This window comes from Stegodyphus dumicola, chromosome 1 (assembly GCF_044657685.1).
Source record: "Stegodyphus dumicola isolate Sdum_Otavi_A_Nest chromosome 1, ASM4465768v1".
In the NCBI taxonomy this organism is placed as follows: Eukaryota; Metazoa; Arthropoda; class Arachnida; order Araneae; family Eresidae; genus Stegodyphus; species Stegodyphus dumicola.
Window position 1 is genome coordinate 51,778,461 of NC_140768.1, and position 12,057 is coordinate 51,790,517.

At 34.3% G+C, this 12,057-nt stretch overlaps 1 protein-coding gene across 2 annotated transcripts in view; it reads right to left on the reverse strand.

Annotated features, from left to right (window-relative positions):
• LOC118191059 (ankyrin repeat and BTB/POZ domain-containing protein 2) overlaps positions 1 to 12,057 on the reverse strand; it is a 224,805-nt gene that overhangs the window by 143,831 nt on the left and 68,917 nt on the right. For both annotated transcript variants that reach the window (XM_085814381.1, XM_085814378.1), the window contains one exon: positions 2,829 to 2,869. The gene's annotated coding sequence lies outside the window, so the exon portion shown is untranslated. The remainder of the gene's footprint in view (positions 1 to 2,828; positions 2,870 to 12,057) is intronic.

Below are 12,057 nucleotides of genomic sequence, written 5' to 3' on the forward strand. Positions count from 1 at the left end.
AATGAATCATGTTCCTTAAACCAAAATCCAATTTTCAACCACCGTGGAAAAGACAAAGCTGCTTGTGACTCTTCTATCTATGCGCAATAGAAATTGGTCTGCAGAAATTGGTCTAAGAGCAAGTGATACAGCTGACAGAAGACAAGGATATCTGGTGTTTAGCGTAGGCAGTGGCGTAGCTAGGATTTCAGCGCTCGGGGACAACGGAAGAATTTGCGCTCCTTTCTGTGTGCCAAGAATGGAAACTATTTCATTAAAAAAATTCTTAGCATCGATTTGACGCCGCCTAGACACTGCACCCGGGGAGGGATTTGCCCCACTCTAGCTACGCCACTGAGCGTAAGACGGGTGTGCGAGATCCCATAATGTTGTACCAGTAGTACCGTCATCCCTGGTGTTCACACTAATGCGAATAACGTCAAGCGCAACTATACTCATTCACAAGTACTCATTCTGAGTTTGTTAATTTGCTACTTGAAAAGCGCAAGGGTTATCTACCAATAGGGTGTTATGGTTTTCATCTACTCAGATGCTGAAGGATCGTGGATATTAGAGGTGAGCTAGCTTAGCTAATGACGAGATAAAGAATGAACAATAACAGTAGAATTAAGTAGAATCCAGTGGCTTCGTCCCTTACTCGGTCATCTTGTTATGGAAATTAAAAGCTTTTCTTCTATATATTCTAAGAGTGCATGGTCAGCACATCCATTTAAAACTAGGTCTCAAATTCGCTTAGTGGTACCTAAACTAAAATATGGAGACAATAACTCCTTACTTACGTCTTGCCTCCTTGCCCACGTTACTTTTATAATGGTAAGAAGGTAAAAAATTACAAGGTATTTCTCCAATATTTTTAATGGTACAATAATCAGCAAATCTAGTTAACACTTGGAAATTTTTTAACTGTTTTTCAGAATTTCTGACTCAAAAACTTAATGACTCCCAAACATCAAAATATGGCTCGACAGATGGTCACACAGTAATTTAAAACACAGGGGACCCAAACCACATACCATGCTATGTTCAGCATTTCTTTTGTAATCACGGCGATTAGCTTTTTTTTTTTTTTTTTTCCAAATTCTAAATATCAGAAGGCATACTTTATCCATCTTTGTAGCCTAGCACAGAAGATACCACATGGCATTAAATCAGGCACTTTTCCTCCACATGTTTGATTTATCGATGACACAGTTTATCGCCACCTAGTGTGATGCGGAAAAACTTACAATTTTTTTTCTTTCGGAGACTACTCATATAGTTCTGTTTCTGGTTCTCCTTTTCGCATAATTAATTTTGAAAATGCATTATCTATAAATATAATGTATTAATATTTGAATATAATAATGAATCAATCATCGCAGGTATTTCATTGCTTGTTCACCTAAAACATCCCTCGTGACGTATTTTCCATAATAAATTATTGATTGATTATTTTTTGTTTGTTTTGTTTTGTTTTGTTTCGTTTAATTTTACGATCTGCTGAGTTCCGCATAAATAGCTCAGTTCTGATTTTTAATTTTCTCTAAAACCTTCATTTTAACAAATATATTTAAAAGTGGAGACACTTTATTTTATGTTTGATACAGTCACACACCTTCGGTTACTTTTACGGGTTCCTAAACTCGCTAAACAAGAAAAAGTCTGTAGTCCATGGAAAAGCATTGCGAGAGAGCTGTGTTTGAGGAACTTTGTAACTTCTCTCAACCTACCAGTTTGACACATCACATTTTAAATGCCCCTCGCAGCGCATTATTTCCAAGCTGCAGATCATAGCCTCAGGCTTATAATGATGATGTCACCATTGGTAGAGATTCTGAAGCTCCAGGGACCGTCTTTCCTTGCAGAAATTAAAAGCTTGCAGAGGAAATGGTAGCCAAAGATGCGTTCTTGAAGAAAGGATCTTCGATGATGGCGGTATCTTCGGAACCTGACCTCTAGCGTTATTTTCTCCTGAACGCGTTATTTCTCCTGTTCCGAAGATCTGTCTCGTTAGGATAAACGAAAATAAAGAAAACAAATTTTGCGAAAAGACGTAAATTATCGCTAACTCCCAAAAAGCTCTTTGTAGAATAAAAAAACCAGGCTTTCAAAAATTGTCGTGAGTCATTTCTTTTATTTTTGACGGAACATAAATCTGCAGAAAGCGAGACACTAATGACTAATTCGTAAATAACTTCATATAACAGATGCATACTACAAAAAAATATCCTCCTACCCCCCGGGGGGACAACTTTTTATCATAAATCTTCTAGGTTACAGTCGAACACCTCGAAGAAGGTTTTACTATTGAATAAATAAACGTAATATGTATACTGACGCAACGAAACTGTTACTGTTGCGAATTATACTGACTATTACTATTGCAAATTGATTAAACTAAATCTTTACCGTTGAACGAAATTAAATTTTAGAAAAAAAGTTTTAAGTTCATGCGTTTGTTTCTTCATTTCTTTTTTAAAAATAAAATGGTTTAAAAACGAAAATTCCCACCACTGAAAAGTAAATTACATTTTGAATAAAATTTAGGGAAAAAAGTACGCATAAGAAGATTGTGAACTATATGTTACTACAAAATATAATCATTGCTATTTGGATTTTATTTTTGATGCAGATGGTTGTATTAAAAGCAGAATTAGAAATTTTACAGTCAAACCATTGCATAGCATTACAAATCTATTTCATTTAATCCAGTGATTAATTCCTATGGTTTATTAAGAGTGTTTAATTCCTATGATGATTAAAACTTGTGCCTAAGATAACTTTGGTATTTAAGTTACAGAGTGAATAGACACTTAAGTTCAAAATACAATTAATATTAAAAAACTTACATATTCTTTCGGAAACTCTTACAGCCACTAACACGTCATGCCTAAACAAAAAGAAAAAGTATTAACATAAAAAACAGCCTATATTACATACTCTTGCAAAATACAGAAGAATAATCAAATGAAGGAATAACACATAAAGCTGACTTGCTATATTCTGTGCACTCTTCCCATCTTCAAGATTAATTTATACATGCATATGATATTGCCTAGAAATGCTAAAGTTCATCCGTGTACAGTTACTCAGATATAAAATTAACGAAACAACGAAGTTCCTAAAAGGGAGCTTAAAACAGGGGTTTTCGGCCTGCTTTGGCCCATGTATCCATTTCACCATTGCTAAAAGATCATTCTCTCCATCTTCTTTTCAAAACTCGAAAAAGATTATACATGTTTTAGATTTAGTTTATTCTTCAACGTGTTTTTATAAATTAAATAACAAAAAGCACAGAAAATGTTGATAAATACTAAACATAAGGGCTGACAGCATTCCACCCACTCCCGGCTGAAACTATGAAATTTTACACTCTAGGGGAGAATTTAACCGGTGGTTGAAAATTCCTGGCTTAAAACTACTATATCTTTTTTGACGAAATAATCAAACATATATCATTCTTTTCTTGAAAGAATTTCTTGATGTCGGCACTTATGCACAATTTATTTAAAAATGAAGTAATAAAATAATGACAAAAATTCTGCAAAATCTCAAAAACCTGAAAAATATAAAAATTTAAAAGGAATTATTACCGTACTATAAAAAGTTTCATAATAATTCACTCACAGAATAATTAATGTCGCCGTAAGTATGCATCGTGAGATTAATTCCCCTTTCACATTTCTTGAAAGAAAGAAACGATTTTTTAAAAAAATTATAAAATGATCCACTTCATTAAGCTGATAAACAAATTACCATTATAAAGTAACTATAGATCACTTCCTGCTTCTCCTGTCGTTACTTTTTCCATCAAATGGAAATAATAAGACCTTTTAGAATAGTTTGTTTATTTTCCTTTTCTTTTTTGAGCATTCGCTTGGTATTTTCTGGTAACATCTTTGCATATGTTACCGAAAATGTATGAAATCCGCCATTTTAATAGAATACCTAGGCATTTTATAGAACGCCGAAAACTGGCCGGCTTTGTATATAAAGATTAAACAGTTCGCGCGTTACCTACGCATTCTATAGAATGTCAAATGGACTTTCTAAGGGAAACTGGCTCGTATACACGTTACACATGGAAAAAAAACACGAAAACACCCGTGCAGCCAGCCCGTTCGCGGGATTCGAACCTCGGACCGAACTACCAGTGTTCAGCGACTTAACCGCTCGGGCGCTGCTGCGCCGGTAAAGTCCGAAATGCATTTCCATATTATATACAATGCCTAAGGAAAATATATAATTCGTGCAATATATTGGCAGTATGACAGAACATAGTTTCTACCGACTTGAAAATTCTGGAAGAGTTTTAAAACAGTTATGTACGAAATCACAGTTTATTTTATGTTCTAAGAATTTCCTTAGAATTGAACATAGTCCTGACCACGAAATTACTTTCTGGTCAGTTGCAGTGTACATATATTAGGTATTTTTGGAAGCAGGAGTCATGAAAATTTAGGAACGTCTTCACCGGGAATCGAACCGAGGACTTCTTGAATACGCGCTCAGCGAGCAGAGCACCACACCACGAAGGCAAGCCAAGAAGACGGGAGAAATACCTTATAGCAGTTGCACAGTCCAATGGAAATGCCCACGGAATCGTCAAGTGTACGTGTGGAAACTGCCGATGTATAAAATGCCTTTGTGTGAAAAAAGTAATGAAGTGAATTAAAAATGTCATTCAAACCTGTCATGTTGCAACAAATGATTTAATGCATTTTGAACGAAAAAATTTTAATGGCACTCTTTCATTATTTTTTCAAAATATAGCATTTGTATTTTTGAGGATGAACGTCTATTTTTTCAAAATAACATTTGTACTTTTGAGGAATGTACGTCTTTTAAATAATAGCCTTATCATGGTCTTCTTCTCATACTTTGCTTAAAGAGTATTTGTCATTTTATAGAATGCTTATATATAATGCCTAAATAAAACATATAATAATTCTCATATTTCACACTTTACATTAAAAACGCCGGGCGTTCTATAAAATGCTTAGGTATTCTATAGACTGCCGACGTTTCATACTTCAACACATACACAACATCATCGATAGTCAAGGTCTTGTTTGCGTGAACTCGCATTAAGAACAATCCAGTATCGGGACTTCCCTTTACCTTGCTGAAGTCAATATTTCGGTTATATCACTTGACGATATTAAAGTTCTTTGCAGCAGGTGTCGCTCAAGGCTTTACGAACTGACCTCAATCCTCAGTGGATTACATCACGTGACATTCAGTTCCACTGTTGCGAACTACAGCCGATGCCAACAGATGCCTTGAGTAAAATTCCATGATTATGGTACCTACTGAAAAGATGTTGAAATCTTTACCCCCAATTAATAAAGACTGGATACCGTGACAGAAATCTGAGTTCTTGAAAATTTATAGTTACCACTCACATCCCAGATATCTAAAATAAAATATAATTCCTGTTTCCGAGTTTGCTACTATTTACTGTCTTTATTTTGTTCCTTCTACTATTTACTGTCTTTATTTTGTTCAGATTACGTATGGGAGATACTTTTTTTTTTGAAAAGGCAATTGTCATTATATTGTATATTTAAAATATATTGTATATTTAAAATAAAATCAAGCGATTCTATCTAAGCGCATAGTACGTAGAATCAATCACTCGCAATCTATCAATTAACAATTAGCGCTCGAGAAGCTTTGGACAACAACAACAGAAGAAAAAAAAAAAAAAAAACTCCAAAAACAAAATTAAACCGAACATACGTAACCATCAAGACCATAGTTGGTCACCAGTGATCTGTGGGTTGGAGGTTAATGCTACAGACATTTTGGAATTGCAATAAGGGTATTTTTAAAGCCAAAATTACACCAAACGTTGGTAATCATCAAAGTCGTCGGTCACCGGTGATATACGAGTTGGCGATCAACTATCTAGAAATCTTAGAAGACTGAGAACATAAAAATTATACCGAATGCAGGCAATCTTCAAGGCCATCAGTCATCGGTGATCTGTGGGCTAGCGTGAATACTCCAGGAATTATTGTATTCCTCTAAGAACATTTCTAACATTAAATTACGCCAAACATACGTAACAACGAAAGCCCTCGGTCACCGGTGACTTATGGGTGGGCGACCAAAGCTCCAGAAATTTCTGGAAAAACTAAGCACATTTCTGACGTATATGGGTAACAAAGCAAACAATTTCTTTTCATGTCCCTCCTTCAAAGCATTTCTTTAGCGTATCCATTGATGTAAAGGGAGGAGAATTTTTAGATGATGAATTTATTACAGTATTTTGGGCATTAATAACGTTTGGTTTATTAAGATTACGGCAAAGCCCACTACGGCTATCTGCCTAAGGGGATGGATGCCTTTGTGGAGGACTTTCTAAGAGAAAGTGGCTCGTAGACATGTTACACATGGGGAGAACCACGAACACGCCCATGCAGCCGTCGATAATATTCAGTCCTTGGCACTGATTTTAAATGAAACAGTTCCGTGCATTTGAAAGGTCAATTTTCACAATCTTCCTTTTTAAAGTTACATACTTGGAAGCATTGATTTAAAAGTCTTAAATTTGTCTTTTGACCTGCTATTCAAAGAATTTGATTTCGTTAAAAATTTCCATGTACACCAAAATTTCGACCAACTTTTAATTCTACACTATTTATTTTGTTTCTCCCCCCCCCTCGGAATATATTTCGGCGGAAAAATAGAAACAATGAATCTTTTTGGTGTTCACCATTAAAAATTTCTCCAAATTCAGAATAATTCTAAGATTTAATTTATCTTCTATCATCTCCTCAAATTCTCTCTCCCCTTTCAACATTTCTTCTCACGATTCCCTCACGAAATTTATTGTTTCGAGGAAAAGTAAATTAACGATTTATCGAGAAATTTTCCAGAAATAGCCCCATAAATTTTGTAAAAAATTATTTTAATACTTACTTTTATAAATATGCACGGCAATGATAAAACAAATTCCAAACGAAATGTCTAAGATGAATAAAAACAGCATTCCTTCCATTCTATACTCCCCATAAGAGTAGTTGAAAATCAAGGTTTGAAACTTCTTATCCTGCGACATCCCATGCTGCGACTGAATGCTGCAATTAGACACCCACCGCATATGTCCTCAGCTTTAAAATAACTTTCCTTTGCGGATGAAAATGATGTTTGGTAAAACTCATCTGATATATGAAAAGAACTGTAATTTTGAAGATTAATAAAATTTCTCTGTGACAGAAAGCTTAAAAGAATAGAAGTCTGGTGGTGATAACAAATACCTAAGTCTTACAAAAAAATTTAGTGTTTCTAATGTGCGTGTGTGATTATGGCAAAGCCTCGAGGGCTATCTGCCTAAGGGGAGGGATGCCTTCGTGGAGGACTTCCTAAGGGAAACTGGCTCACGTACACGTTACACATGGGGAAAACCACGAAAACGCCCATGCAGCCAGCCCGTTCGCGGGATTCGAACCTCCGACAGAGCTACCAGTGTTCAGCGACTTCACCGCTTGGCCACTGGTGGGCTTAATGTTTCTGAAGATAAAAATACGGCAAAAAGCACAGAATGTTTGGAACATCCCAGAGATGCATTTTCTGCGAATAAATCCTCATCCATGCAAATTAAGTCGAAATTTTTCGTCGCTAATAATTTTATTACCGAAATACGAAACTGAGAAGTTAATTCAAATTTAAAACGCTTTAATGGTTACCCCGCCCTTCGTGAGGAAGGGGGAAAAGACAATGTTTAATATTAAAAATATTTAAGTTTTTATATATTATTATTTAAGTTTTTATATATTATTCCAAATTTATACCCAAATAAATACACTAGAGCTTTGAGAAGTTAAATTGAATGTCGAAACATCTGGACTTTTTGACGTTTGATGGTAAGTATAAGTAAATCTCTGAATTTTTTTAATTATCAATATTTATTTTTCATTCTATATATAATAACAAAATAATATGAGGTATTTTTTATTATTTAAAAGTTAGCTGCCCTTTTTATTTAAAAAAAAAAAAAAAAAAAAAAAAAAAGGTTTCCGAAGATGACAAACGGTGGTATTTAATGAGTTTTCTGTGAAATAGATTGAAAGTACTTGCCACTCAAATAAGTAATGTACCTTACACATATGTAATGTATAAGGTACTTATACATACGTAATGCACATTTCTGTTATTGATACACACTAATATGTATCAATAATAGAAATGTGCATTACGTATGTACAAACTCGATTTCATTATGGATAAGGCCGTTTTCCATGTGTTTGACTGATTAAATTGTTACAGTTTCCGTTGAGGCTCTAAAACAACATATTCGATATTCTCTTATAATCTATGCCACGTAAAGTCTAATACGTAACGAGACTTTTGGCCCTTTGTTGCAATTAATACCAGTTTCAAAAGTCCACTTTGACTTACCACATATCTTTTTGTTCCATTTGATTGGCTACACAGAACTGGATAGTGGTGAGTTGTAGATCGTCTTTTAACAAGATGGATGGAGGAAATCAAGATTTGCAAATCATGTGCGAGATGCATTTTCGATTTTTAGGAAGATGGATAGGCAAACATGGATCCATCCCAAGCCTCAGCATGAAGTTGTTAAACTTCTTTCTCTCGAGATTTGTCAAAAATAAGATTTACAGTGAAAGAATTGATAATCTTAACCACCTGAGGAACAGAACCTCACAAACAAGCACTGTTTCCCTGATTCAGCGCTGGGAAGAACATCTACTCGAAACTGAATATCGTTAGAATATATGACGTGCTGCTAAATGGATCATACACTGAGACATTATTTTTTAGTGATCGTTTTAAACGACTGAATTAAATAACAGCAATTTCAGTGCAATTCATCTACTGACTTCACAGAGACTTTATGAAAACCTACCATTCATTTCGTACACCGTGTACGCAAAATCAATTATTTTTCCTGTCTTTTTTATTATTATTATTATTTATTTAAATTCTAAATAAAAATAGAATAAATTAAAGTGCAGCAAATAGTCAGAAATTCCTACTTAATTGAGTACGTAACAGGAGCTTGACAATAAAAAATTCAGTCTTTTCCGATTGAAGTTGTTCGAAATACATAAAATTCCTCAGCAAAATCAAATTGAAATAATTACATTGTTAATGAATTTTTCAAGAGTATTTGTTAGCAATATATACACAGAGAGCAAAATGCTAAAAATTCCTATTCTCGCAAAATCTTAAATACTGCGTCCTCTTTCTGGCGTACGATATTTCGTTTATATTCTTATTCCTTTTATGAACAACATTCCTTTTTACCATGGTTATTATTCTCTTTCTTCATTACGCACTGAATTTTTATTGGTTCTCACTAATAAGTTCCTGGTTAGGGAGAATTTGTAGTAAACGACACTTCCTCCAGTCTCGAATATTCTACATGTACAAAAACCTCATAATCTCCATTTCCGAACATGAACTCTTATCTCTAAACGTAGAAGATCACAGCAATGACTTTCCGCATTGACAACAGTCCACGATGATTCACTGTGGTCAACTGTCATTAAGGGGGGGGGGAGAAAATAAAGGTCGGTTAAAAATTTACCATCACCCCCCCCCCTTCACTCATCATCCCAGGCGTCATTGTGACTACTTTGGGATCTCGCTATCCACCAATAAGTGATCCTGCACGTAGGTATTACCCGCCTATTTAATAAGCAAGCGTAGAATCCCTAAAGGCTTTTACTCTATGACGTTCGCTTACTGGGTTGCGATATTTGGCGAGATAGCTTATTTATTTATTTATTTATTTTGGCATTATTTTGGGTGGAATGGCGTTTTGACCTATTGCTTTTTCACGGGCAGGTTTAGAGGAATGCTTCGTGACGTGCCTTATTTCTTTCACTACCCTCGGAATACGAAATGAAGTTTTGGCGATGGCATGGCGTTTTGTCTCTGAACGAAGCTCGTTATCTAGTTTATCGCGTTGGAAAAGAATGATTAACTACCGGTTAAAAAGATCTTGGATAAGAAGACATTGGCGTGGATGGGCGAAGTAAATTATTTATTTATTCCATTATGGCGTTTGCGAAGCTGGAATTCTTTCTTCGACATGGTGCTGTACATTAAGTATAAAGAGAAAACTCTTATTACAGTGATGCGCTTTGTGGATAATTTAAGTTTTGAAGCTTGAATTAAGTTACATGACTAATGACATTTAAGTATTCCTGTGGCATTAAAAGAAACATTAGGAGAAATAAAATTACAATAACGAACACTAAGTATATCAATTCTGAATTAAATGAAGTATCAATAAATTGCGTGGAATTAATTCTCAATAAAAACTGTCAGTACAGTTTAATTCTTCTTACAGTTAATGGACTGAAATTAAATTAACTGGCATTGGCTCGAAGAGCAAATAATTCAGTTTACTACTATGCACCTTAGTTAAGCAGAATGAAACTAAGAATTAAAACAGCCAACGATAATTCCAATTTAACTTTTAATTCCTGTAATAATAAATTAAAAATTAAATTATGTTCAAATTTAATTAGATTTCCAAATTTTTTCTGCACTAAATGGAGTATAATTAAATTAAAAGGAATGAAATAATAGCAACGTGAAACAAGTTTTACCAATTCCATTGGTATTAAATAAAATAAAACTACTTATTCTTATGGTTTAACTGCACTTAATTTGAGTCAAATCACAATCATAAACGATAAAGTTTAGCATTTCCAGAGACATAACGAGGAACAAAATTATAGGTATTTATGTAGCTTTTTTACACTAACATTTACCATAACATAATAACATAAAATAAACTTTTATAATTTTGCTTTTTAGAACGATTAGGTATTTATCAATGTAAGAAACATGAAAAATCAGAAATAGCCTTGCTAGGTTTCAGACACCAGACCATCCGAATGGCAGCCGGACGTGCTTCCAATTACAATCCGAAGGCACACAATAAAAAAGGGAAAACATTCTCTTACCACTTGTATAATCCGAAAAACTCATTTTGTTTTTCGTTCTTCATTTTTGTTTCATTCTTTTTCAGATTTCCCTTTTGTTATACAATAACCTAGAACTTCAGCTTTTTCCTCTTCATTTATTGATGTTAAATATCTAAACTACTTTTGTAAAATAATAAAACAGTGCAGTTGATTCCAGTTTTCTTCCCCTTTATTCTGATTTTCTTTCCTTTTTCTTGAAACACTGATTTATGCTGATACGTCATATTTGCTATTTTGCAGAATTTTGATATAAAAGATTTCATTCAACTCTTATGACATTTATTTGCATTATTTTAAATTAATAAGACAAATATTTTATATTATTCAAGATTTATTAAAAATACCTTTTTGCAATTTCTAATTAATTTTTTTATTTATTATTATTTATTTATATTTCAAAATTCATTTTCTGTTCTGCAGCCGGGCCCCTGATATTTACGACTCTAGATATTTGTCTTGTTTGTCTATTGATTCATCAGACACTGGAACTGTTCGCTCAATACAGCGTCATATTGGCCCATATACTCAAATTATTTCAGAAATTTCTTACTGGCTGGTCAGTTTCTCTTAATCGCCCCTTAAAAGATTTCTTTCCGTTAAAAGGAGTTATCTTCCTGTGGGTGAGTATTAATGGTCACAACTTTATGTGGTGCTAGAACCTGGCAAATATAACAATTTTCCTAACTCAATGCACAGCCTAATGCAAAATTTAAACGCGGCAGTCCCGGATCTAGCGGGGAGCAAGCCGAGGTTCGTGCGCCTGGCGGCAAATTCAAATGTAGCGCTGGATCGTATTTGGAATGTTTCTAATTTTTCTACACCATTAGAAGAATTAAGGCCAGGTTTAAAAACTCCTTTTAAGAAGATTTATGATTGAATACTAACAATTCTTTTAAGGGACCAAAGAATTAAAAGAAAGTTAAGTACAGCCGATTCCGACTATAAATATAAGATCAGACAGAGGACAATAGAGGGACTTCAAAAGTCAGACTGATACTGTCGATGACGCCTGGCGACCCTCTATTGTTTTCTGTCTCGGCGGGGGGTATTCAAATGAGAAACAGAACTGCAGCTTATTGAAGAAGTCGTCTTTTTTCCACAGCCA